The sequence below is a fragment of the Felis catus genome, chromosome C2 (assembly GCF_018350175.1).
Source record: "Felis catus isolate Fca126 chromosome C2, F.catus_Fca126_mat1.0, whole genome shotgun sequence".
NCBI classification, from domain to species: Eukaryota; Metazoa; Chordata; class Mammalia; order Carnivora; family Felidae; genus Felis; species Felis catus.
The window spans coordinates 42623603-42648858 of NC_058376.1; the positions used below are offsets into that span (position 1 = coordinate 42623603).

The following is a 25256-nucleotide window of genomic DNA, read 5'->3' on the forward strand; positions in this document are numbered from 1 at the left end:
TGATTCCAGTGTCAGCCTTTCATCTACTAAACCCTAAGATATTTTGAGAATTTTATATCACTTTTCCCCTTCTACCTCTTGGGTTATTAGCTTTGGCATGTTGATCTGGCTTCTTGGTTAATTATTCCAGCTACTCTGGGCCTTGCTATTATTATAACTTATGCCTTGTAATAGACAATAAGTGTTATGATGGCTTGTTACCATTGTGACCTCTAATTTTTTTTAAGGTGTGATTAAGCAACCAGGTCATTGTTCTTTCTCTCATGAAAAAGCCTCCCTATACTTCTTTTTCTTCCTGTTCATTATTAAGCTTTTTGTGTTTTATATTCTGTCGATTGCTTTTCCTCCCATTTTGTCTCAATTCATGGTAATCTATTTTCCGTTCCCTTTATTCTTCCAAATCTATGCTTGTTAAAAATACTAAATATCCAGGGGCGCCTGGGTGGCGCAGTTGGTTAAGCGTTCGACTTCAGCCAGGTCACCATCTCGCGGTCCGTGAGTTCGAGCCCCGCGTCAGGCTCTGGGCTGATGGCTCGGAGCCTGGAGCCTGTTTCCGATTCTGTGTCTCCCTCTCTCTCTGCCCCTCCCCCGTTCATGCTCTGTCTCTCTCTGTCCCAAAAATAAAATTAAAAAAAAAAAAAAAACGTTGAAAAAAAATACTAAAGATCCATTAAATGGATAAATATTTTTCAATTTTAATTTTACTTGATCTCTTGATAGCATTTAAAAAATATATTTTATTATACAACTATTAAATGCAAACATTTTCATTGTAAACAAACTCAGATAATGAAAATAAAGCAAAAAGCCCCCTTGGACATAGACCCAGCCAAATACCAGCTTTCTTCACTGAGTTAACTGTTGGACTTAAGTTTGGGGCACACTCTTCCAAACTTGTTCTATAGCTCATTTTACAATTACATGTTCATAGAGAAATACATTAAAAAATAACTGCTATCGTTGTGTATATATTGATCTGAAACTTGCTTTTTTGTACTTAATTTTTCTTAGTTTTTTTTTCCTTGTAGATTTACTTTGTTCTTTTCAACTTTTGTGAAATATTAAATAGCGTCAGTCTATCCTATGGTATTTAATCTTCTAATTTTGGATGTTTACATTATTCCTTTTTTTTTTTCTTTTTACTTTTTAAAAATGTTTATTTTTGAGAGTGAGAGAGAGAGAGAGACAGAGGGTGAGCAGGGGAGGGGCAGAGAGAGAGAGACACACACAGAATCTGAAGCAGGCTCCAGGCTCCAAGCTGTCAGCACAGTCTAATGAGAGATCATTATGTTATATATAACATCATATAGCATTACAGTCATCATCATGAAGGTCCTGCCTTTGTATAAACCTCACATAGGCACCTTCTTATGCCTTAACAACGAAGGCTCTTCCTTAGTGGCCCCTCCCCTCCCCCATTGTCTTAGTCTCCAAAACGAGTGGCTTTAGCGCTACATCATTTTAGTAGCATATCGAACAGGTGCAAAACTGACCTCTCAATCACTACAGGTGTAGATTTTCATGTAATCACATGGGGAGCACCATCATACCAGCTGTCTCGTATTCTTTTCCTTGACCAGCTACTCTGCACTTCCTGTCCCTGATGCTTGGTCTGTGTGAGAGTTTTCAGAGCCACTTAGACTAGTTGAAACTTTGGGTCCCTTTGCTGTATGATAATGATGATACCGGGGAAAGCGTGGGATACCCAAGCTCTAGGCACAGAAAGCAGTTCTAGTTCCCTGACATCTACAAGTCTGGGAGTTAAAAAGATAAAGGAAAAAATGATAACTCTAGCCACAATTTCTCTTGTATCACCTGCCCCTGACTCCAGAAAATGAAATATGTGTGTGGGTGTGTACACACATATATAGTAATTTTCTCATAGCTCTATCACCATACCACATACAAAGAAGTTCCCTACTTTTTTCGCAATCTTTTTCACCTAGTTATTGCCTTACCTCCCTTTAACAAAAGGTAATCCTTTTATTCCACAATAAGAAATAAAAGGTTTCAAATGCAAACATATGCAAGAGAGTAAATATATTGATGTGTGAATTTTAGTCAAAAGTATAAAGGATTGATAGTAGATCCTTATTTACATTTGCAAAGAGCAATTAGAAGGCAAGCAAGCAAATATTGCCTGGCCTGATATTGTGGGCAGAAGATGGCACTCAGGAGGGAGAAAACAAGAGGATAATTGAGAGGCAAATAAGGAAAACTTTTTGTACTGTTTTGTTGAAGACTAGACTTGTATTTGCATTTGTCAGCTGACAGGTTGTGGTACACAAAGATACTTTATGCTCTCTATGGCTGTATATTCATTTACGTTATTAGAAATCATTCATATTTATATTAAATAGGCCATCTACACACTGTTTACAGTTGTAGCTTTTGAAAACACAATACTCTGTAGCCAAATATTAATCTTACATGTTTTTATGAATGTGATACCTAAATTAAAATTGGTACTTTTTTAAGGTTTATTTATTTATTTCAAAAGAGACAGAGAGAGTGAGCAGGGGAGGGGCAGAGAAAGAGGGAGAGATCCCAAGCCGGCTCTGCACTGTCAGCGTGGAGCGGGAAGCGGGGCTTGAACTCACGAACCACCACGAGATCATGATCTGAGCTGAAACCAAGAGTCGGATGCTTAACCGACTGAGCAACGCAGGTGCCCCTAAAATTGATACTTTTTTTAATAGAAGTTTCTTGATTTACACTTTTTTAAAGACTAATATTATTAGATATGGAAGTCTTTTTTAAAAAATTCTTTTAAAGATTAATGTATGCATATAATCATGAAAACAGTGATCAATCCTGATTTTTCTTTTTAGCATGAAAAGCTTATTAGAGGGCACAATGATGACAGGAGATAGATACCAAAGCATATGGCTTCATTGTACACTTATTGAGGACCCTTTGATTTATCCATACAGAAATGGAAAAATTAGACTCTTCTATTTAATTTACAATACGGGAAGATAAAACTGTATACAACTCTCTTACACATCTGTCCCCAAACCATTTTCAGAAGATGAGAATGTAGGACAATGATATAAGGAATAATTGAACGTAAGACATTTTTATTAATTGAATACCGTTTGAAAGTATATCTTATTATCATTTCTCAAAATAATTTCTGAGAGCAGTCGTTTCTGTTACAAACTGTGTACATACATAATCAGGTTCTCTTGCCTCATTTTTATTAAATGTATTAGGATAAACAGAGTGAGAAAATATGCTGAAAATGATATACATGTTGTCTCTAGAAAGTGCCATGGTGTTTGTGCAAGAGAAGTTTACATGATTTTTAGGTGGGAAAGCACGAACTGAAGAGTATGATTTATAACAAAAATATTGGTATGTTATTGCAGTAATGTATCATGTCATCTATTTGCCCAGAGAAAATCAATCACATTTAAAATACTGACCCCTTCTGGTTCTCTTTTCTTACTACTTGACAAGTAAAATCCAATTTGTGAACTCATTGAAAAAGGAAGCTTAGATTATTCAGTAACATTTTGAAAATTTGTATAAATCATCCAGATAACTATCCTTAAAAAGTGGTACTCTGACAGCAAGAATTGTGTTTTAAAAGAAACATTAAAAAAATAAAAATCACCAACAATTCCTCTGTCATGCTCTTGAGCTGAGATAAGGGATACCTGGTGACTGTGAAGCCGGAGTCTTCATCATTCATCAACGCAGTGACTAAAACGTTGATATATTCATGTTGGAAAAATAATCTTTGGACATACAGGTCTATTAGAATGGAAGATTTCCACCAGTGTTTCAGCTATGTATATATTTTCTTTTTAAAGGTCAACTAATTCAGTTAGCTTTGCATACTATCATGATATGCTTAGTCGTATGTTTGGAATACAGAAAACACAAGCAAACCCTTAATACCCCTACGGTTACTATTGCTACTGCTAATACTTCTCTTATTCCCCTACCTCCTCCTTTTTCTTCTTTTTCTCAAGTTAGATGGCAGGAGTCAGAGATTCTCAGATTAAAAATCTGTTATTTGTTTGAGGCACCTGGGTGGCTCAGTCAGTTGAACGTCCGACTTTGGCTCAGGTCATGATCTCACGGTTCATGGGTTTGAGTGCCCTGCATCGGGGTCTGCGCTGATAGCTCAGAGCCTGGAGTCTGCTTTGGATTCTGTGTGTCTCTCTCTCTCTGCCCCTCCCCTGCTCACACTTTGTCTCTTCCTTTTTCAATAATAAACATTAAAAAATTTTCTTTAAATCTGTAATTTGCACAAAGTACACACTTCTTTTTATTAAGATTGTACAGACCACAATATTCCACATTAAATACAATTGTAAAAGGTTGAAGAGACATCCAAAGTTTGTAGCTATTGTATTTTCAACACTAAAAATGTCTCAAGTATAGATTGACAATATGAAATACAATCTTGAGTGTTATGCTAAGTGAAATAAGTCATACAGAGAAAGACAGATACCGTATGTTTTCACTCTTATGTGGATCCTGAGAAACTTAACAGAAGACCATGGGGGAGGGGAAGGGAAAAAACAAGTTAGAAAGGGAGGGAGCCAAATCATAAGAGACTCTTAAAAACTGAGAATGAACTGAGGGTTGGTGGGGGGGGGGTGGGAGGGAGGAGAAAGTGGGTGATGGGCATTGAGGAGGACACCTGTTGGGATGAGCACTTGGTGTTGTATGGAACATGATAAATTTCATATTAAAAAAAAAGAAATACAATCTTGAAAATAAGATTTTATCAGCATTTATTAATTTATCCAACATTTATTAAGTACTTTATATCAGAACTTTGCTAGGCATTGCAGATACTAAAATATATATGAAATGCTCCTTGTTCTCAAGGTCCTCAGGGCAATTGTTTTTAAAATGCGGCAAGAATGTGGTAGTAGAATAGAGTACAGAGGGAACAAGAGGAGGGACACCCAACTTTGGTCATGTTAAGGATGGAGTATGGGTGTAACAAAGCAAATTTTACAAAGTAAGCAACAGATAAATATTTAAACTGAAGAGGTTTATTCTGATAACCTTTCCTAACATGGAAGTAGTATAGCCTCATAAAACATTTGAAATATACAAAGAAATATAAAGCAGAAAATAAGCCACCCATTGAAACTTACACCGACTTAACTTCTTTGACTGCATATAGTATTTATAATAGAAATCAGAATAGAATTCAGTATCTTTGTCTATTTAATTTATTATGATCATGTTAATTATTATTTTTAAAAATTTGAGAGAGTGAGCATGTGCGTGTGCACAGGAGGGGCAGAGAGAGAGACAGAGAGAGAATCCCAAGCAGGCTCCATGCCATAAGCACAGAACCTGATGCCAGGCTGGATCTCATGAACTGTGCGATCATAACCTGAGCCAAAACCAGGAGTCAGATGCTCAACCGACTGAGCCGCCCAAGTGCCCCATGAACATGTTAATTAGTAAATAGTCTTTGAAAATATACTTTTGAGATGACTGCATATTAAATCCCTCATTCATTCATTCATTCATTCAGGTAGTTAGGAGTATCAAAGACTTTCTTATGATAGGATATCATAAATGCAAGAAATAGGTATAGGTACAAAACATCCTAGTGGAGGGGCGCCTGGGTGGTTCAGTTGGTAAAGTGTCCAGCTCAGGTCATGATCCTGTGGTTCGTGGGTTTCAGCCTGCAGCCCACTTTGAGTTCTGTCTCTCTCTCTCTCTCTCTCTCTCTCTCTCTCTCTCTCTCTCAAAAACAAAGAAACGTTAAAAAAGAAATCCTAGTGGAGATTAAAACATCAGCCTTTTCAGTGATCCAGGAAGAGCTTGATAACTCTCTGGGAAAGGAGTTAGCAGCTGGGCTGTGATCCATTTCTCTTGATTTCTATGGAGGCACTCCCATAGAAAGAAAGAAGGCAGGTGACCCAGGTAAACATGTTGATAACTGACCTCCTTGGTGAATAGACTAATGAATTTTGCTGTCAGGAGAACTCCTACTTATGTCATTGTTTGAGCAGAATATCCCTGATTAGGATTGTGGTAAACACAGCCTAGAATCTGTAGATTTGTGAGGCACAGGTTTCTGTAGATTTGTGAGGCACACGTCATACAAGCTTTTCATCTCCTTAAGATATATTAGAAATATGACATCTCCCTATTGTGTGAACTTACCTGTGAACTTTGCTTAGAGAACTCATCTCTTATCTGAGCTGGAAAACATTCTGAGCTAGAAGCTCTGTTTGAGCTATTCTGAGCTATAAGCAAGACTGAGGTAGCCGCTTTGGATGTCCCTGCTTCTTTTGTGCGCTTTGATTACTTGTGTACTTGAAATTATTAATAAATCTTGATAGTAGGTAGGTTCATGAGAATCTGATTTGACAATCCAGTCCTTTGTATTAGCTCACCCTAAACCCCAACCCGGTGCCTCTGATGAAACCTCTTATTCCAGTCCCACATCTAACTCTTAGAATTCATTCAGCTAATCAGCAAACACTTAAAAAGTAAAACCCCTTCCCCTTTATATCCTGTGCATTGAAACATGATTAAAAAGATGAAAGGGTAGGACTTGTGCCAGAGGTTAGTCAGGTCCAAGAGAACAAGAAAGTTTGTGATGTTCCATGAACAGTGATTTTTTCCATTTTGGCTCCTTCACTAGTAAAAATAATAACAGTGGGTACCATTGATTGACTACATTAGCTACTTCTCCTCCTCGTTTGCAGAGGCTCAAGTAAGTAGGTGGAGAGTCTTGCATTGTTTACTCTAACAAAATGCCTACCCCTGCCTTGTAGGTGGAGGAGGAAGAATCTCCTCTTTCTTCATAGAAACATGTGGCAAGGATGGTGACAGTTCTCCCCTAACCATATATTCTTTCTAGAAGTATTTATTGAGTTCCTTTTATGTTCTGGGCACCAGTGGTAAAACAGGGCAGTTTCAAATTTTATTTGAATTGGCTGCTATTATTTTGTAGGTAATTAACCATCCATTAGTTCTGATGTAGGAGTTTCATGTCTTCTACCAACATCCCTGTAACTGGCATGCTACCTGTGTAACTTGCAAGATGGATGAACATCAGTCCCTTCACAATTTTGTGGCACAAATATCTCCTCCCATATTGTGGCAGGGCAGCTCACCCTTTCACTCTTCTTGGTGTTTTGGTTCTTTTATTTTTGTTTTACAAGAAGAGTTTATTGCTTTTTGTATATAATTTATTACAGCTATGTCTTCTTTTAGGATTAATGCTTTTTTGTGTGCCCTATTTTAAGAAGTCTTTTCCATACCTCAGATAATTTCCTGTGTTATTTTCTGGAAGCTTTATTTTTTAACTTTTACACTAGGTCTATAATCCACCTCAGCTGATTTTTGCTTAGTAGTGGGAGGTAGGAATCTTCTTTTCTTTTCTTCCGTCTTTTCCTTCTCCATTCTTCATTTTTTTTAACTTTGCGCATGGATACTTAATTGTCCCAACAGCATTTATTGAAAAGTCTGTCCATTTGCCAGGAGTCTGTAGTGCTGCTTCTTTTGTAAATCAAATGTCCACATTAACATCAGTCTGATTTCTGTTCTATTCAATTGCTTTATTTATAGACCCAACAGCTAATGCTACACTGACTTAATTACCATGGCATTAATATCATAATATGTAGGCACAGATATTCCCTTGTTGTTTATTTCATTCTGTTTTGTTAAGAGTATCCTGACCATTTTCAGTTCTTTGCATCTTTATATACATTTTAGAATCAGCTTTTCAAGTTTCATGAAAAACTTGTAGGGATTTTGATTGGAATTACAGTAAGTCTACCAATTCAGACAGTTTTGACATTTTCCTGCTATTTCACAATATTGAGAAATTTATTAAGTCTAAAAATTGATAGATTCTTTTGGATTTTCAACAAAAACCCTCATGATTCTGTAATATGTAGAAATATATATAGGTGATTTTTTTTTTCTGGATTCTGTGTGATATTTTGCTTAGGATTTTTTCCATGTGTGTTCATAAGTGAAACTGGCCTATAAGGTTTCATTTTTGAAATAGTCTTAGAGTTTAGAATTAAGGTTATAGTAGCTTCATAAAATGAATTGAAGAGTAGGTTCTCATTTATATTCTCTGGAACAGTTTATGGCAAGTTGCAAGTATTTTTTTCCCCTGAATATTTGATAGAAATTGCCATGGAAGCCATGATGGGCCTGGAGTTCTGTGGGAAAATTTTTGACCATTGATTTAGTTTCTTTAAAGGTTACAGGACTCTTAAGTTTTCTCTCTCTCTCTTTTTTAATCAGTTTTATGAGAGTTTGTTGTTAAGTAATTTTCCATTTTATCCAAGTCAACAAACTTATTGACATAAAATTGTATACAGTATCTCCTTATTATCTTCTTAGTGTCTTCAGGATTTAAAATGATGTTCTCTTTTATTTTTGTTAATCAATCTTGCCTGAGGTTTGTCAAGTTTTATGTCTTTTCAGGATCTAGTATTTAAATTTGTTCATCTTTTTTTTTTTTTTCCAATATTTGTGAGAGAGAGAGCACACAGGTGAGTGGGGAGGGACACAGAGAGAGGGAGACAGAGAATCTGAAGCAGGCTCTGTGCTGTCAGTGCACAGCCTGACTACCTGACATGGGGCTTCAACCCATGAACCTGTGAAATTATGACCTGAGCCAAAGGCAGACGCTCAACCAACTCAACCACCCAGGCACCCCTGTTGAAATTTTTTTACTGTGAGTTTGTTTCCAGTTTCCAAACATATGGGTATTTTTTGGTTATCTTATTATTTTTTAATTTTTATTGTGATCAGAGAACATATGCTATATCAGCCTGCTGTTTTCCTCTAAACAATTATTTACAATAGTGGCTTTTAAGCTTTGCTCTATAAAGACATAGGGATTCTGTAGCACTGTTGTAGGAGCCATCTTGAGGGGAGGGAGAGGGATGACTTATACTACGCTAGATCCAACTAGAGGCATATCTTCATCTGGTTAAACTTGTATGTTGTCATTTGAAGAAAGTTTCTTTTTACTAAAGAAAAAAAAAGTTTGAAAAAACTTTAAAAGACCACTTAAATCTGTAAGAAGCAGTCTGTCTTCATTTATAAGCATGTTTGCCATGGGCCAAAATTTAGTCAATTCTGGTGGTTTTCTTGAAAGCTTTTCATTAGTTCTTTTTCTTTGTATGAGTGAAGAGACAATATTTGATAGTAGATTAAAGACCCTACATAAAAGTTAGGCAGACCTAACGTGGTCTGTTGTCACTCTTCCTAACTTAAACAACACAAAACTGGCTTCCTTTATATTCAGTCTCAGCAGAGAGCTTTTCAAACTTAACCAACCCTCCTGTGTTCATCTTAATGAGGTAATTAACAATTGAGAAAATATACTAAAGATCTCCAAGTAGAAATGTATAAGAAATGTATTAAAACTTGTTTATAATTTGTTTCAGGAGTATCTAGCATCTTTTATCACACCACTCTACCACATATAAAAATACTATATAAAAAATATTCCTTCTTCAAGGTAAAAAGTTCTGCCAGTGGAGAGGAGATAATTATCAGCATTATTTTTGTTTCTTAGGTTGATAAAGGAATAGCTGCTGGGTATGGCATCTCTGAAAATAGCAAGCTTGGTCATGTTTCTCTATCTTGAATTTGCAGAACTTCTTTGATAATAAACAGTTTGATATCTAGAAATTTGATTACTTACTGTGAGCGTAGTGAAGGGTACCCTCAAGGCTTGTAAAATAATACTTTTAAAACTGATGATAGCACTAGGTAACTATCAACCCAGAAATATCTGTGTTTTAGATGCTTAAAGTACCTGAAACTTAATTTTGAATCTGCATTTATTTGACAGATTGTACATGAGCTTCAACTTTTCACCTTAATGTTTTCTTTGGTCATAGTACATAATAGTGGTATTTGCTTTCTTAGACTGCTGTTTGCCAGCAGAAATAGTAAACTGATACAAACAGAGTGGAAATGATGAGAAACAGGCCATGGAAAAATGAAAGAAATAAGGAACAAAAATAGAAAAATTCTAAAGGAATACTAGAAGCCAACAATGTAACATGGGAAAAAAAATATGGGATGATAAGGAAAAATAAATGAAATGGAAATATCCTGAAATACTCAGAGGAAAAAATGATACAAAAAATAGAGGAATTAAACTTTTAGGATTGTGGGGGGGGGGGGGGGACAGAAAAGGAACAACTTAAACATAAAAACTTTGTGAGCTCCTAACAGTTGGCTAAAGTTGTGGTTTTATTATTTGTTAAATTACCTTGTAGTAATTAAAATATTTAGTATGTCAAATTAGGCTAATAATTTTTTTTTAAGACTAGATTTATTTTCTTCCTTTTAAATCCAATTGCCTGCCCCCCACACTAACTTTCTCTGTTAAATTTCCCTTATGTGTCCAGAAAGACAGCATCAGGGATAACCTTCATTTTTAAGTATGTCTTAATGGTATTTTTGGTGTCTAAAAGGGTTCTGGTATTAATTCCAATGTGGTGGTTGGGGGGGGGGGACGTTCTTGCCCACACCACTAAGGAATTCTCTGTGATATCAGCTAGGTGTCCTACAGTTTAACTCAGTCTGACACTCTCTACCTGCGGTGTCACACCCCACAGGTTCAGTCCCACAAGGCTGCCCCCACCCACATTTCAGATGCCACTTACAGGTCCAGGTTTGTCACCCTGCTTTTAAACAATGGGCTATAAATCACAGGTTCCCATGACCCCCTTGTTGGTTCTGTTTGCTAGAGCAGCTCATGGAACTCAGAGAATACCAATTCTATTAAAGAAGACAGAATTAGTAGATACTGGTAATATTAGAGATATCTTCTAACGAGAGAAGATAGATATTGGTAATATTTTATTACCAATTCTATTAAAGAAAATGATAAAGGATACAGATGGACATCCAGATGGAAGAGATGCAGAATGTAAGGTATATGGGGAAGAGCAAGAGCTTCCATGCACTCTCTGCACATGCCGTTCTCTCCCAGCTTCTCTACATGTTCACCAACCCAGAAGCTCTCTGACCTAAACTGCTGGGTTTTTATGGAGCCTTTATTATGTAGGCATGGTTGTTGATTAAATTGTTGGCCATTGGCAGTTGTTAAATCTTCAGCTCATCATCCTTCCCTAGGGATTCAAGGGTGAGGCTGAAAGTTCCAATCCCCTGGTCATATGACTGGTTTCCCTGGAAACCAGTAGCCTTCTTTAGCTGAGGTCCAAAGTCATCTCATTAGTGTAACAAAAGAAACCTTTGTTACAATCACTCTTAGGAAATTTCAAGGTTTTAGGAACTCTGTGTCAGAAAAAGGAATGAAGACCAAGATCACAAGATCTTATTATATATTATATATCACAAGATCACAATACCACATATCTCAGTTTTAAAGTAGTGGTCATGGTTTTCCCTATGGAAAGTCAAGTTCATTTACTAAAATTTACCAAACTATTCCATTCAATCAGAATTGAGACTACAATTGTTATGTAGCAACCTTCCTTAATGGATTATTTTACTTTTTTTAGGAGTTTATCTACCCCTGTTAGCAAGGGAAAAAACCTTCCATTTTTATAAATATCTCATTTTTATAAATTACTTGTTGGCAAAAGCTTTATTATTTTTTTTTCAAATAAAGCCTCTGGCCTCTAACATTTCCATCTGTTCTACAACATGAGAGTTGTAGTTTGCTTGAGCTGTTTGTTCCCTATTCAGAATTTTTGAGTGTTAGTTGCAATGAAGCGTATTTCTTTTGTTTTACACTGAAAAGTTCTCTGCCTGAGCTACCTCTTAATTGAGGTGGCATTCATTCATTCATTCATTCATTTAATGAATATATTTTGAGGACATACTTTCCAGTTGTGCTATACATGAAAAAGACAACAATGCATATCATATAAACCCTGTTTTCAAGGAGCTGAAAACTTCTTGCTTGGGAAAAATAGAAGAGGAAGGAATTTCATGGGAAGTCAGTGGAAGTTTCGGAGATTATGTGAACTTTGAAATAGGTCTAGAAGGATGAATAAAAGTTTGATCGAAAGGAAACTAGAAAATAATTATGTAAGCATTAGAATTTACTAAACACCTAGAAAGATGAGGCAAAGAATGAATTTTAACTCCTTTACTGACTTGATAGTTACTTACACAATATTGTCTCATTCTACAGGGAACAAGGTATTCCTGACTGACTGTTAGTTAGGGTTTGGTCAGAGAAGAATCTCTGTAAGTGAAGTAAGGGATCTTCTAGGAATTAGATCTTACTGAATCCATAGAAGCTGGTTAAACAGTCTGTAGAAGTTGTGTATAATTGTGCCTCTACTTCTTGTGTGGAACCTGAAGTTAACCAGGGCTAGTAACCAGCACACAAAGTTGGGGGGGGGGGGGGGGAGAGTACAAAGACACACTAGAACCCAGAAGGACAGAGTAGCCACGTTTTTCTATTACCAGAACCTTCATAGGTCTCTTATCACCTCTAAGCATCTGCTTATAATGATATGGGTGATCTGCAGACTAGCACGTGCATTTCATTATGGAACTGCACAGGAACATGGTCTAGAATTCAGGGAAGCTGAAGGAAGAACCCATAATTGCTGGAGGAGCTACCCCCTACCCCACCTACAAGTTGAGCCAGTGGATCTGTAACATGTGCATACACGAGGCTGTATGTGCATTCAAGGAATTTTGACAGTTACATAGGCATGTGTAACCCACAACCTTATCAAGATATAGAATATTTCCATCGCCCAGAAAGATCCCTGGTGCTTCTTCAGAATCCATTTGCTCCACTCACCAAAGGCAAACGTTGTTCTGACATCTCTTACTGTAGATTAGCTTTGCCTGTTCTCAAACTATATAAAATGTAATCAAACAGCATGTATTCTTTATTATCTGGAATTTTTCTCTCAGCATGGTTTTGATATTTATTCATGTTGTGTATATCAGAGTATGTTCCATTTTATTGGATGAGGTGTGAAAGAAACATCTTTGTTTTTGGACTAAATCCCACTGTCCGAATAAGAACATTTGCTCAGAAGTGCTAGAGCGAGGCTTGGGGCCACTGTCTTATCTCTGCAAGAGCTGCCTCTTCAGGAATACCTTTTGATCACTGCTTTACTTTGGGGCATGGAATCTGTCGACTCTTTCAACCCTAGCAAGGCCCAAATTATCGAATTTCTTTGTTGATTTAGATTATAACCCATGGGCAGAGAGCCTTCCTTAGGAGAGCTGTATTCCTTCCAGCGCTCCTTCCAAATTACTGCGATCTTTTCAGAGCTTTCTTTCATTAACCTAGAGTAACATTTTGAGATTTTGTTCTAGTCACCCTAGAGTTCTATAAGCTTTGTTTAGCATATGGTCTATCTTCCAAGATATGATAAACAATGATTTTATTAAATGTTTTTCTATGGCATAATAAGGGTTACTGGCTGTATTATTCTGGGTTCTCCAGAGAAACATAGGATGTGTGTATATATACAGAGAGAAGGAGTTTTTTTTAAGGAATTGGCTCACATGATTATGGAGGCTGGCAAGTTCAAACTCTGCAGGATGACTCAGCAGACTGGAGATCTAAAGAAAAGTTGATGTTGTGGTTCAAGTTTGAATGCTACCACCTGGTAGAATTCCTTCCTGCTCAAGAGAGGTGTCAGTCTTCTGTTCAGGCCTTCTGTGATTGGTTGAGGTCTGACCTCATTATGGAGTGCATTCTGCTTTACTCAAAGACCACCAATTTAATGTTGATTTTACCCCCAAATACCCAGAATAATGTTTAACCAGATACCTAGGCACAATGGCGTAGTCAAATTCACATATAAAATTAATAGTCACTGGCTTTCCAGCTGGTAGTATTGTTTGAACATGCCCCCTATTGCCTTCTTACTAAGCCAGTTCTACATTTTAGATTCTGCTAAAGCAAGTCCACGTTTGGTGCCAAATTCGGTATAAGATCATTTTTTCTTGTAATCTAACCGATAGAGAAAGAAATAGACAAAGGGAAAGACTCAAAATAATAGTGACTTAAGTGAGTAAAAGCCTGAGTAGGCTTCTCAGGGTTGTTCCAGCAATCAGTTGATTGCCAGAGTCCATAATCATCAGAGATCCAGGCCTCATCTTTCTTCTATCTCATGCTCCAAGGTGGCTATTCCAGCTCTTGCTGTTTAATCTGCATTGCAACTAGTAGGAAGGAACAAAAGAACATACCTCACATTACTTCTACTCACATCTCCTGGGTCATACTTAGTCCTATGACTACCTTTAGTGAGAGGCAATTTAGGAAACTAGCCTTAACTGTATCTAATTAAAAATTGCATTACTACAGAAGAAAGTGAGAACTGGTATTAGGGAACAGTTAAAAGTGTTTGTCACAAGTTGGAAATCCCTTGATCAGATAACAATAACATTGGGAGGCTACAAAGATTTACAAGAATACCCTTTAACAAGAAAACCAATGTGAAAGAATTTTACAGTAGTCGAGAATTAGATGATAAAGGCCTTAACTAACTGAATAGTAGGGAGATGTGTGGTTAGATTTGCAGGTTAATTTCAATGGAAAATTAGTAGAACTTGGTGATTGATGGGCTCTGGAGTGGGAAGGAAAAGAAGGTGTCAAGGGTAACACCTCGGTTAACAGCATGAACTGTAGAGCTCTATTGCCTGGATTTGAATCTTGGTTTGTGTATTTACTGAGTGGCCTTGTACAAGTTGCTTAGCTATCTTGCCTTGGTCTTCTCATCTGCAAAGTGAGAATAAGAATTCATGTCTCAAAACTTAATTGAAAGATTGAATGAGATAACATGTAACACATCCAACTTTAGGAAGAAGGGAGCCTGGCTGGCCCAGTTAGTAGAGCATGCAACTCTTGATCTGAGGATTGTAGGTTCAAGCTCCATGTTGGGTGGAGAGATTACTTTAAAATCTTTAGGGACACCTGAGTGGCTCAGTCGGTGAAGCATCCAGCTTTTGATTTCAGCTCAGATTATGATCTCACATGGATCCAGCCCCATGTCGTTGAGCTCTGCACTGACAGCCTGGAGCCTGCTTGGGATTCTCATTTTCCCTCTCTCTCTGCCCCTCCCCTGCTTTCTCTCTCGTTAAATAAATAAATAAACATTAAATTAAATTAAATTAAATTAAATTAAATTAAATTAAATTAAAAAAAATAAACCAAGGATAAAATTCTAGGGAAGACTTATATTTAATGGATAGGAAGTAGAGGAAAGGTGGATAAGGAGGCTGAAAGGGAGCTTTAGACTTTTGTAGAAGGAGGAGTGAACAAAGTGTCCAGGAAACCAAAGTTGGGGAATGTTTCTTGAGGTTGAGGATGAATGACAGAATCAAATAGTATGGTAAGATCAAAGCTGAAAATGAACCTTTTAGTCTGGTTTTGTAATCATTTTATCAATAAACTTCTGAGGAAAATATTATTTTTTAATGTTTATTTTTGCGAGAGAAGGGGGCAAAAGTGCATGTGTGCGAGCGGGGGAGGAGCAGAGGGGGAAAGAGAGATAATCCCAAGCAGGCTCTGTGCCACCAATGCAGAGCTGGATGGGGGGCTTGAGCCCACAAACCTCTAGACCATGACTTAAGCGGAAATCAAGAGTCGAATGCTGAACCAACTGAGCCACCCAGGTGCCCCAGGAAAACATATTTTTATTTAAAGCTGTGTAAATAATATTTGGCTAAATTAATTTCCAGATTCTTTGGAATTTGGAGTACTTATGAATTATTCCAAATTATTTGGAATTTTAATAGAGTGACTAACTCAGAGGTTCTAACAGTTGAGTGTAGTTTGTGAAAATTCTTTACAACTATGATTTAGATGTCAGACTGTGGCAAAGAGGTTCAAATTATGTGTCAACATGAAGTAATTGCTTTCATTTACCTCATCATAAATTCTGTGCTATAGCACTTGAATAGGTGAAGGTTGTATATTCTATAAAAGGAACAGGTAGCCAAGAGTTGCAGGTCATAGTGCCAGACCTATTAATTCTTAGTTTCTTTTTGTTAAAAGTACCTGGAAGTATATGATTATTCCTCACTGAAGGTGAGCATTTGGGACAGTTGAGATGACAAAATGTATGCATGTGGCATGCTCTGTCTTATTGCCCTAGATTCCATACTTATTTTAGCAGTGGTAACATTTGCTTCAGGGTATATAGCAGTGGTAAGGCTTGCAGTCCTTTTCCTGGTATTAGATTAGGGTAACAGTCTTTGTGCTGCATTAATTAACTGTGTAACTTTGAGCAAGTCACTGAGTCTTTGTGACCCTCCATTTGATAAATTGGACCAGACTGTTTACCCTGTGCATCTCATAAGGTTTTATTAAGACTCCATGTGTGAGGTGCTCTTTAAATTAAGTACCAAATAAACATAAGGAAACATTACTAATTAGACTGATCACTTGTCCTTCACTTGGCTAACATAGGAATCAACATCTCATTTGATTCCTGGACCAAATCCATATTCCCATTGATTCAGGAATATTCTCTTTTATTCTAAAAAAAAAAAAAAAAAAAAAGGTAAAAATTTCTTCACAGAGGAACATGTGCTGTGTGTGCAGTGTCCTCTGGAAGCGTTTAACCTTTTCAGTTTTGGATTTAGTTTGTCATTTGAGTAGTAAGATACAAAGACTGCCAGTAGTATTCATACGTTTCTCACAGTATTAATTATACAGATGTTTTTCTTTTCTGTACAAGTTGCTAGTAACCTTATAAAGTAGTCTTAAATAGAATCTCTGAAATATGAATTGAATATTAGATGGTTACGGGGACCAATTTCAGGATTGATGCTCCTATGCTCATTTAAAATTTTTAAAATTAACTACAGTCTTAGCTGGTTTAAAAAAAATGTTTAATACTAGAGTTTCTAAGAGGAAGGGAATAAGCTTGATAATATTGTGGCAATAAAGGAATCTTTAAGTCCATTTTACTTGATTGCTTCCCTGTATTTACATCTGAACGGATGGTAGCTATTGCCTTGATGCTTTAATGTTGGTAGAAGGGAAGAGAGGAAAGATGAAGAATAAATATATTAATCACAGTAATGTTTAGCTGTATTCTTAATTTTTCAAAAGTACAGACATCTATGATTGCTTTACTTCTACACCAGAAATTGTTGTAAGAGGGTCAGTGACTGTCACTTCAAACACGTTACAAGGAAGACATACAAAGATGTTGTTTATCTCCTGATAGTAAATCATGAGGAATTAATGAAAGGGGGAGAGAATCACTTTCTGCTTTGGTCAAAAGATGGCACTATTGCCGCGCGGATTATTTTCTTCTGCAGTTTGGTTCACTCTTTTTAAATGCAGAAAACAGTTAAATTTAGTGATCTAATTAACACTGACCCTCCCAACAGAATGCCAGATTTCTAATCAAGGACCAAAAGAATAGACCAGAAAAATGGAATTTGTATTTTAAAAATGTGTTAGGTTGTTTTAGGAGCTATTCAAATAACATTCTCTGAGATTCAGAGATTTGCCTTAGGAACAACAGAACACCCTACATCATGTTTTCAATTTTGGTTAAGTTAAATAAATACCTTCAGTTTGGAACTTTGATAGCTGCCAGGGTTCCAAGACATGTTAGTTAGGGGTGTGTGTGTGTGTATGTGTGTGTATGTGTGTGTGTGTGCGTTTAGTTTTTCAAGGTCATTGAACTTATGCTTTGATTAAGGAAATAATACATTTTATTTTCAAGGTATGACAGTTAGGTAATGATTTTTTTTCCCCCACTCAGCCATTACATACTTTACTTCTTGGTAGCTGGAAGACTATGTGGACCAGTCTGTAAATACAAAGGTGATCTCCCTTCTTGTGCTGGGAATGCAATGTCCTCTCATCTTATTTCTTTTTTTTAATGTTATTTTATTTAAAAATATTTTAATGTTTATTTATTTTTGAGAGACAGAGCACAAGCAGGGGTAGGGCAGAGAGAGAGAGAGAGAGAGAGACAGACAGACAGACAGACAGACAGAATCTGAAGCAGGATCCAGGCTCTGAGCTGTCAGCACAGCCCGACACGGGGCCTGAACTCATGAACTGTGAGATCATGACCTGAACTGAAGTCAGATGCTTAACTGACTGAGCCACCTAGGTGCCCCATTCTCATCTTATGTCTAAGCCAGTACCTTACATGGCTCTTGGGGCTTAATTCTCTGTTTCTCTTTAAGCAGATCTTTCAAGGATAAAGAGATTCAGTGAAAAGCAGTGAACAAAATGACAAAATAAACTCCTGATAAAAAGGCTTTATTATTGATTGTACAAAGTGTTCTTTAAAAATACAAAAAATACAAAAAGAAATACAAAAAATAAATAAAAAATACACATGTACAAATCAAAACACTTTTGGGGAGAAGGGGGAATCTTTGGTGTATTGAGAGAACACAAAACCAGTTTTTTTTCTTACTTGATGTTAGAATAGGAAAACACTGATGGACTCTTGTATACAGACTGCAGACGTACTTATCTGATGCTTTTTAAAGTTAAGATTTTAATGGTTTACTTTTTTTTTTTTAATTTTTTTTTCAACGTGTTTTATTTATTTTTGGGACAGAGAGAGACAGAGCATGAACGGGGGAGGGGCAGAGAGAGAGGGAGACACAGAATCGGAAACAGGCTCCAGGCTCCGAGCCATCCGCCCAGAGCCTGACGCGGGGCTCGTACTCACGGACCGTGAGATCGTGACCTGGCTGAAGTCGGACGCTTAACCGACTGCGCCACCCAGGCGCCCTAATGGTTTACTTTTAAAAGTAATTAAATTAAGCTTTCATCAGTTAACGATGTGGCTAATTTATCATGTAGATATAGTACAGAAGATATTTATGTAACTTTGCACTGTAACTCATTTGAATCTAAAATACAAGTCTGAAACCTTAGTCAAAATCATTGAGGCCAGATATGTTTCAGAATTCTGATTTTTTTTTGGATTTTAAAAAGGTAATGTAGTAGATATTTGGTATGTCACCCACTGCCCCCAGTAGGGTCTGAGGCCACACCCTGTCATCAAACATTAATATGTTTTCAACAAAACCTAGGAATAGTTATGTCACATGGGCTAAGTCTTGACCATAAATAGCCTCACATCAATTTAGGTCAGATTTTGAAGCCAAATGAGTCTGCCACAAACTTAGAACAACTGTAGGTTGCAGAGCGTTTGGATTTCACAAAGGCATGTACAAGAGATAGTAGACCTGAAGTATCATTCGGGTATGCTCTGTGAAGTGCCAAAAATCAGCTAAGGTTTTCTGTTTGTAAATGGGAGAATTTAGTTTAACATTTTATTCTTAATTTCATGGCTTTTTTAAGAATATTTTTTATTTTGTTTTTAGTTGCTTCATTAACTAGGTGGTTCAAGCACAAAATGCTTTTCAGCTTATTTCATAATATACTGAAAGACAACCAAAGATTTGGAGACAGTAGTATAGCCAATACCTGCCATAAAGCAACAGGCTATCTAGCATAGGTTCTGTGGCAAGAAAGCCATCATTCTTTTTCTATTAGGAGTGCTTGAGGTAAAAGCATTTCCCACTTTATTCTGTGCTATAGTATTAATACCAGCTTTATTTCCTACAGCAGTGTTGTGAGGTAGAATCTTAATTTCTTATTTCAAGTAGGATTAAGCGTGATAACCACTTAGATTGGAGGTTTCTGAAGACAATATATATGTTTCAGGGATATGATAGAGGGATTACATTATGTGGCATATCTGCTTCCTTTAGAAGTACTTCCCCCAGTTCTGCATTATAGTTAGGCATTGTGTATTCAGTAATATAGCTAACCCAAGATAATGTCTACTAGTTTCTATTTCACCTTAAGGTATTAGGTTAGCCTTCTACCTAATCTGATCAAAATAATACTTCCGCTCCATCTATTATAGTCAGTCATGACATCTTTTTCTGCCTTCTGCTGGCAAGTATAATTAGCTCTGCTGACCATCTCTCTAGCATCTGTTATAATTCAGTGGTAAATAATGGCAGTCTTAACACAACTTGGTTTGTAGTAATTCGATGCAGTAGAGTTAGTGTTCTGTCATAGATGAAAAATATCCCATTACTCAGGTTCTTGTTAAGCTGTGAAATTTACAGTCATTGAGAAACCACAGGGCCACAGCTCATCTGGAAAAGGTTAGCAGAGGATACCATTATGCCAAAATGGATGTTGCTTAGTTAACTTAGTTTTCTTTCCTATTATTAAAAACCAAAAAAAGAAAAAGAACTTTTCATGGACAGAAATTTACACAATCATAGAGAACCTTTTTGCCTTCTACCAGACCCCAGAACCAACATGTCTTATTTTTCTTCTCTAGTCCTGACTTACGTATTTATATGGTCATGACCACAGCTTTGCCAGTTTACTTGTATTATTCAAGTCTCTCTGACTTCTAAATGTGTTTTCCCTCTCTCTGGAATTTTAAATTTCTTACTGGGCTTGTTAAGATCTACTAAGCAGTATCTTTCTTCCATTCTGATTGTAATCATTTCTGTCTTGAAGCATCACACCCTTCTCCCACCATACTGTCTAAAAAATAATATATAATCTTTTTATGATTGGGATGAAGTAATAATTACTTGGTTCTTATGGACTGTTTCAAAGTGTGAATTATTATAGAAGCAGATGATTTATCCTAGACACAACTATAGTAGGCAAAGTAGTGCATATCTAAGTACTTATATTTTAGAAGTGTGTTAATTTTCACTTAGTATATTGTGAAACACATACTAAATTAATTTATCAAGATGCCAATACCAGAAGTATTGGTTTTTAAACCATTGAACTAATCTGATTATGCAGTTGTTATATACTGTAGCCTTAACTAAAATTAAGTACCTGTTGCCATTTATGTGTCAAACTGAAGAAACTATTATATGTTTTGATAAATGCTCATTATAAAGATATCTTTATACTTTACAGTAATTCCCAGCTGTCTGAACCTTGGGAGTGAGTTTTTTCACATTATCTATTTTCCTTGATTTTTTTTTTAATGTTTATTTATTTTTGAAAGAGAGAGAGACAGAGCATGAGCAAGGGTGGGTCAGAGAGAGAAGGAGACACAGAATCCGAAGCAGGCTCCAGGCTCTGAGCTGTCAGCACAGAGACCGGCACGGGGCACGAACTCACCAGTCATGAGATCGTGACCTGAGCCAAAGTCAGATGATTAACCAATTGAGCCACCCAGGCACCCCTTCCTTGATCTTTTAATACAAAATCATGGTATTCTTGAAATCTATAACTACTACAAGCAAAAGGACAAAAATGGTATACAAACAACCATCATCAGCAGCAAAATAGCAACAACCATTTTACAGAAATCCCTAACAGTTTGCCCTATGGTGTTGAGATTAACCCAATTTGTAAAAAGGCCTTTGTGTTGCCACATACAATTTCCTTCTGTAGAAATTAATGTGACCAGTTAACTTATACAAACCTAATTTTAGAAACATAAGTTATGAATGTTGGGAAAAAAAAAAAAAAAAGAAGAATTAGCCAACATTGTAGAAATTAATTAAATTTCCATTAGGCCAGGAACATATTGTTTGTAGATGATGAGGCTTCTGTGTACTTTTGTATAATTGTAATAAGAAAGAATCATACTTACTTGATTAGGCATTGGCTTTGCTAATTGTGGAACTAGGAACAAAGTCCTTTTAGTGGGGGTTTAAAAGATCTCCATTCAAACTGTGTATATATCCCTTACACAGTAATCTGAGTTTTTTAAAGAAAATCTTATACCCATTGCTATAATCAGAAAATGATCCAAAATGAGTGTAGTTGTAATTTATGCAGTTTTAGAAAAGTCTGCTAATACCTTAGTAGGTTACTGTAAAAGAAAAAAAAAAAAAAAACCTGTCACTAGGTGTGTATTAATTTTTTATTGCTATAACAAATTACAACAAAGTTAGTGGCTTAAAGTAACACAAGTTTATTACCTTACACTTCTGAGGGTTCTAAGTTCACAATGAAGGTGCTGGCAAAGCTGCAACTCCTTCTGGGTGCTCTAGGTGAGTGCTGTAGACTGAACATTTGTGTCCTCCCAAAATTGGTGTTAAAATCCTAATCCTAAAGGTGATGGTTTTAGGTGGTGGGGCTTTGGGAGGTGATTAGGTTATAAGGGTGGACTCCTCATGAATGGGTTTTGTGTCCTTATAAAAGAGACCCCAGAGAGTTCCCTCAGCCCTTCTGCCATGTGAGGACACAAGGGCCATCAGTGAACCAGAAAGCAGGTCCTCACCAGACACCGAACCTGCTGGTACCTTGATCTTGGACTTCCTACCGTCAGAACTGTGAGGAATAAATGTTTATTGTTTAAGCCACCCAGTCTGTTATTTTCGTTACAGTAGCCTAAACAGACTAAGGTGGAGGATTGCTTCTTTACCTTTACAGTTTCCAGAAGCAGCTCACATTCCTTGGTTTATGGTCTTTGGCCAGCAATCCTGTCACTCCTGCCTTAGCTATGGTTATCAACTCTTCCTCTGACTCTCCTGCCTTCTTTTTGATTTCTAAGGATTTGGGGGATTACATTGGGCATACTCAGATAATCCAAAATAATCTTCCCATCTCTAGTTCCTTCATTTAATCACATCCGCAAATACCCTTTTGCCACTTAACGTGAGGTGTTTAAAGGTTCTGAGGATTAGGATATGGACAACTTTGCCATGTGGCCATTATTCTTCCTACTACAGGCTCTACACAAATGTGAACACAATGGTTCACATGTCTGGTGTCTAGATAGGAGCCTTTTGTGTGTGTGGTGGGCGGGGGGGGGGGGGAATATTTAGGGCACAGTGAACAGTTAAAAGGTAAATATAAGAAATTTTTTAGACACTGCCAACAAACACTGAAGGTTAAATAGGCTTTCAGTGGTAAGAAATTCCCGAAATATTTTTTAATCAGTAAACGAATACATGAAGAGCTTAGAAATTCTGAATACCATAAAATTTTAGTTATCTGGAACCTCAGGGAATAAGTTTTCTAGAGAGTTAATTCCTTAAGAGTAAAAAAAGAAAAAAAATAACTGACATCTGTAGGAACATTTTTGATATTTATCCTACTGTCATAGCTCCTTTAATTTGTATTATCATAGAAATACACATATGGGTAAAAATTGAAAATAAAAATGAGCTTTTACTTAAAGGAAATTTACTCCTACCCCTCCTCCCTCTTTCCCTAGTCTTATTCCTCATAGGCAACACTTCTAATTATTTCTGTTCTTTACTTATTCTGTACATAACTCCCAAACCTCTGACTAGTACGTTTAGCTGTCATTTCTTAACCTAACAGCCTTGGATGTTGACTACTGACTTCTTGCTCAGGTTTGTCTCACTTACGCCACCCTTACCTCTTCACACCACACTCTACACCCTGAGTTCTTACCCTGTTCTCATTTCTTCTTCGTTCAGCCCAGAAACTTAGTACACTGCATGCTTATACTTATGCTTCTTGTTCTGTTAGTATTGGAATGTGTCTCTGGCATACTTCAAGCTTTATTCTTTTTTGCAGTAATCAGGCCACTATCTCCTGGTTTCTCTCTTTGTGTTACAAGAATATTTGTACTCCCATTCTGCCTTCCATTTCTCCCTCCCTTCTTCCCAATGTCTGTAGCTTTATGTTTGGGTTGGACAGTATTCTTTCAGGGACGTAAAAATCTGTTCTGAAGCATTACTAAGATCAGTCTATGCAATGATTCTGAACATTGAAGACCCATAATCAGTGTATGTTAATTCTGTAAATATTGTTCATTGCACAATGGACAGATACTTTGGAATTAAATTTTCTTTTCTATTGCTTCAGTGTAATGATCAAGTGCCACTGAAAGGAAAATTTTCCTACAGTCCAGTTTGATGGGAAAATCTCTCTCTCTCTTCTTTTCCTCCCTCCCCCCAGCCCCAGTCTAGTTGCATATACCAGATCTTCAAGGTTTTCTTAGTTTTCAGTCATTTCATCTCTTCATCCCTTCTCACTTCCCTCTAATGATCTCCCTGTCATTCTAGCCTGGAGTAGTTACCTCTAGGGCTCCTGAGTAGTCATCATTCTGGGCTTCACTCCCCTCACTGCTTTTCTGTGTTACATTTACTATTTTCAGTACATTTCTCCCCCTTTTTTTTAAAGTATTTTTTTTAATGTTTGTTTATTTTTGAGAGAGAGACAGAGTGAGAGTAGGAGAGGGACAGAGAGAGAGGGAGACACAGTATATGAAGTGGGCTCCAGGCTGTCAGCATAGAGCCTGACACGGGGCTCGAACTCACAAACCGTGAGATCATGATCTGAGCCGAAGTCGAACGCTCAACCGACTGAGCCATCCAGGGGCGCCCATTTCTCCTCTTTCTTGATTGAGCTCCTCATTTTGCTAGAGGTAAAATTTTTGAGTCATCAGATATCTGAAAAGTTTCTGTATTTCTCCTCTATATTTATTTGACAGTTTGGCAGTAAGTAGCATCCACTTTAAATTGCTTTTTTTCCAGGGTTTGGGGTGAGCGACACCATTGATGCCAGTCAGTTTCATGAACCCTTATTGGTGACCCATTTTTCTTTCTGGAGGCATTTAGCATCTTTTGTTCTTGAAATTCTAAAGTTTAACATTAATGCATCTAAGTATGGATTTTTTTTTTTTGTTCATTATAAGACTGAAGCTTTTACAGTAATCTAAGACCTTCTGCACCCCTCCCCTCTTGGCTTTCTGATCTCATCTCGTCCTGCCACCCCCTTGCCCACCTTGCTTTAGCCACTCTAGCCCCTCTTTCCTCTTTCCTCAAGTATGCTATAGGGTCTTTGCACTGGCTATTCCTTTTGTGTGGAATGCTCTTCCCTCAGATATTTGCATGGCCACTTCCTTACCTCCTCAGATCTTTGTTCAAATGTCACTTCCTGAATGTCATCCTGTTCCAACTACCCCATTTAAAATTGCAATCGTCTCCTCCATCCAAACTCTTCTAACCCTCTTATCCTGTTTGAATTTTCTACATAGAACCTATTGCTAGATTAAAAAAAAAAAAAATAGGGGCTCCTGGGTGGCTCAGTCGGTTGAGCGTCTGACTTCGGCTCAGGTCATGATCTCACAGTTGGTGAGTTTGAGGCCCGCATCAGACTCTGTGCAGACAGCCTGGAGCCTGGAGCCCGCTTCGGATTCTGTGTCTCCCTCTCTCTCTGCCCCTCCCCCACTCATGCTCTGTCTCTCTCCCCTTCAAAAATAAACGTTAAAAAAAAATAGGCAAACTGTGATACTGTGAAAATATATTTGGTCTTTGTTCCTGGATCCTGGCCAGAGCTTCTAAAACTTTTGAAAGTTCCT

At 37.1% G+C, this 25256-nt stretch overlaps 1 protein-coding gene across 1 annotated transcript in view; it reads left to right on the forward strand.

The window, feature by feature from the left end:
• NSUN3 (NOP2/Sun RNA methyltransferase 3) overlaps positions 1-25256 on the forward strand; it is a 61834-nt gene that overhangs the window by 30288 nt on the left and 6290 nt on the right. The gene's annotated exons all lie outside the window — the stretch shown is intronic.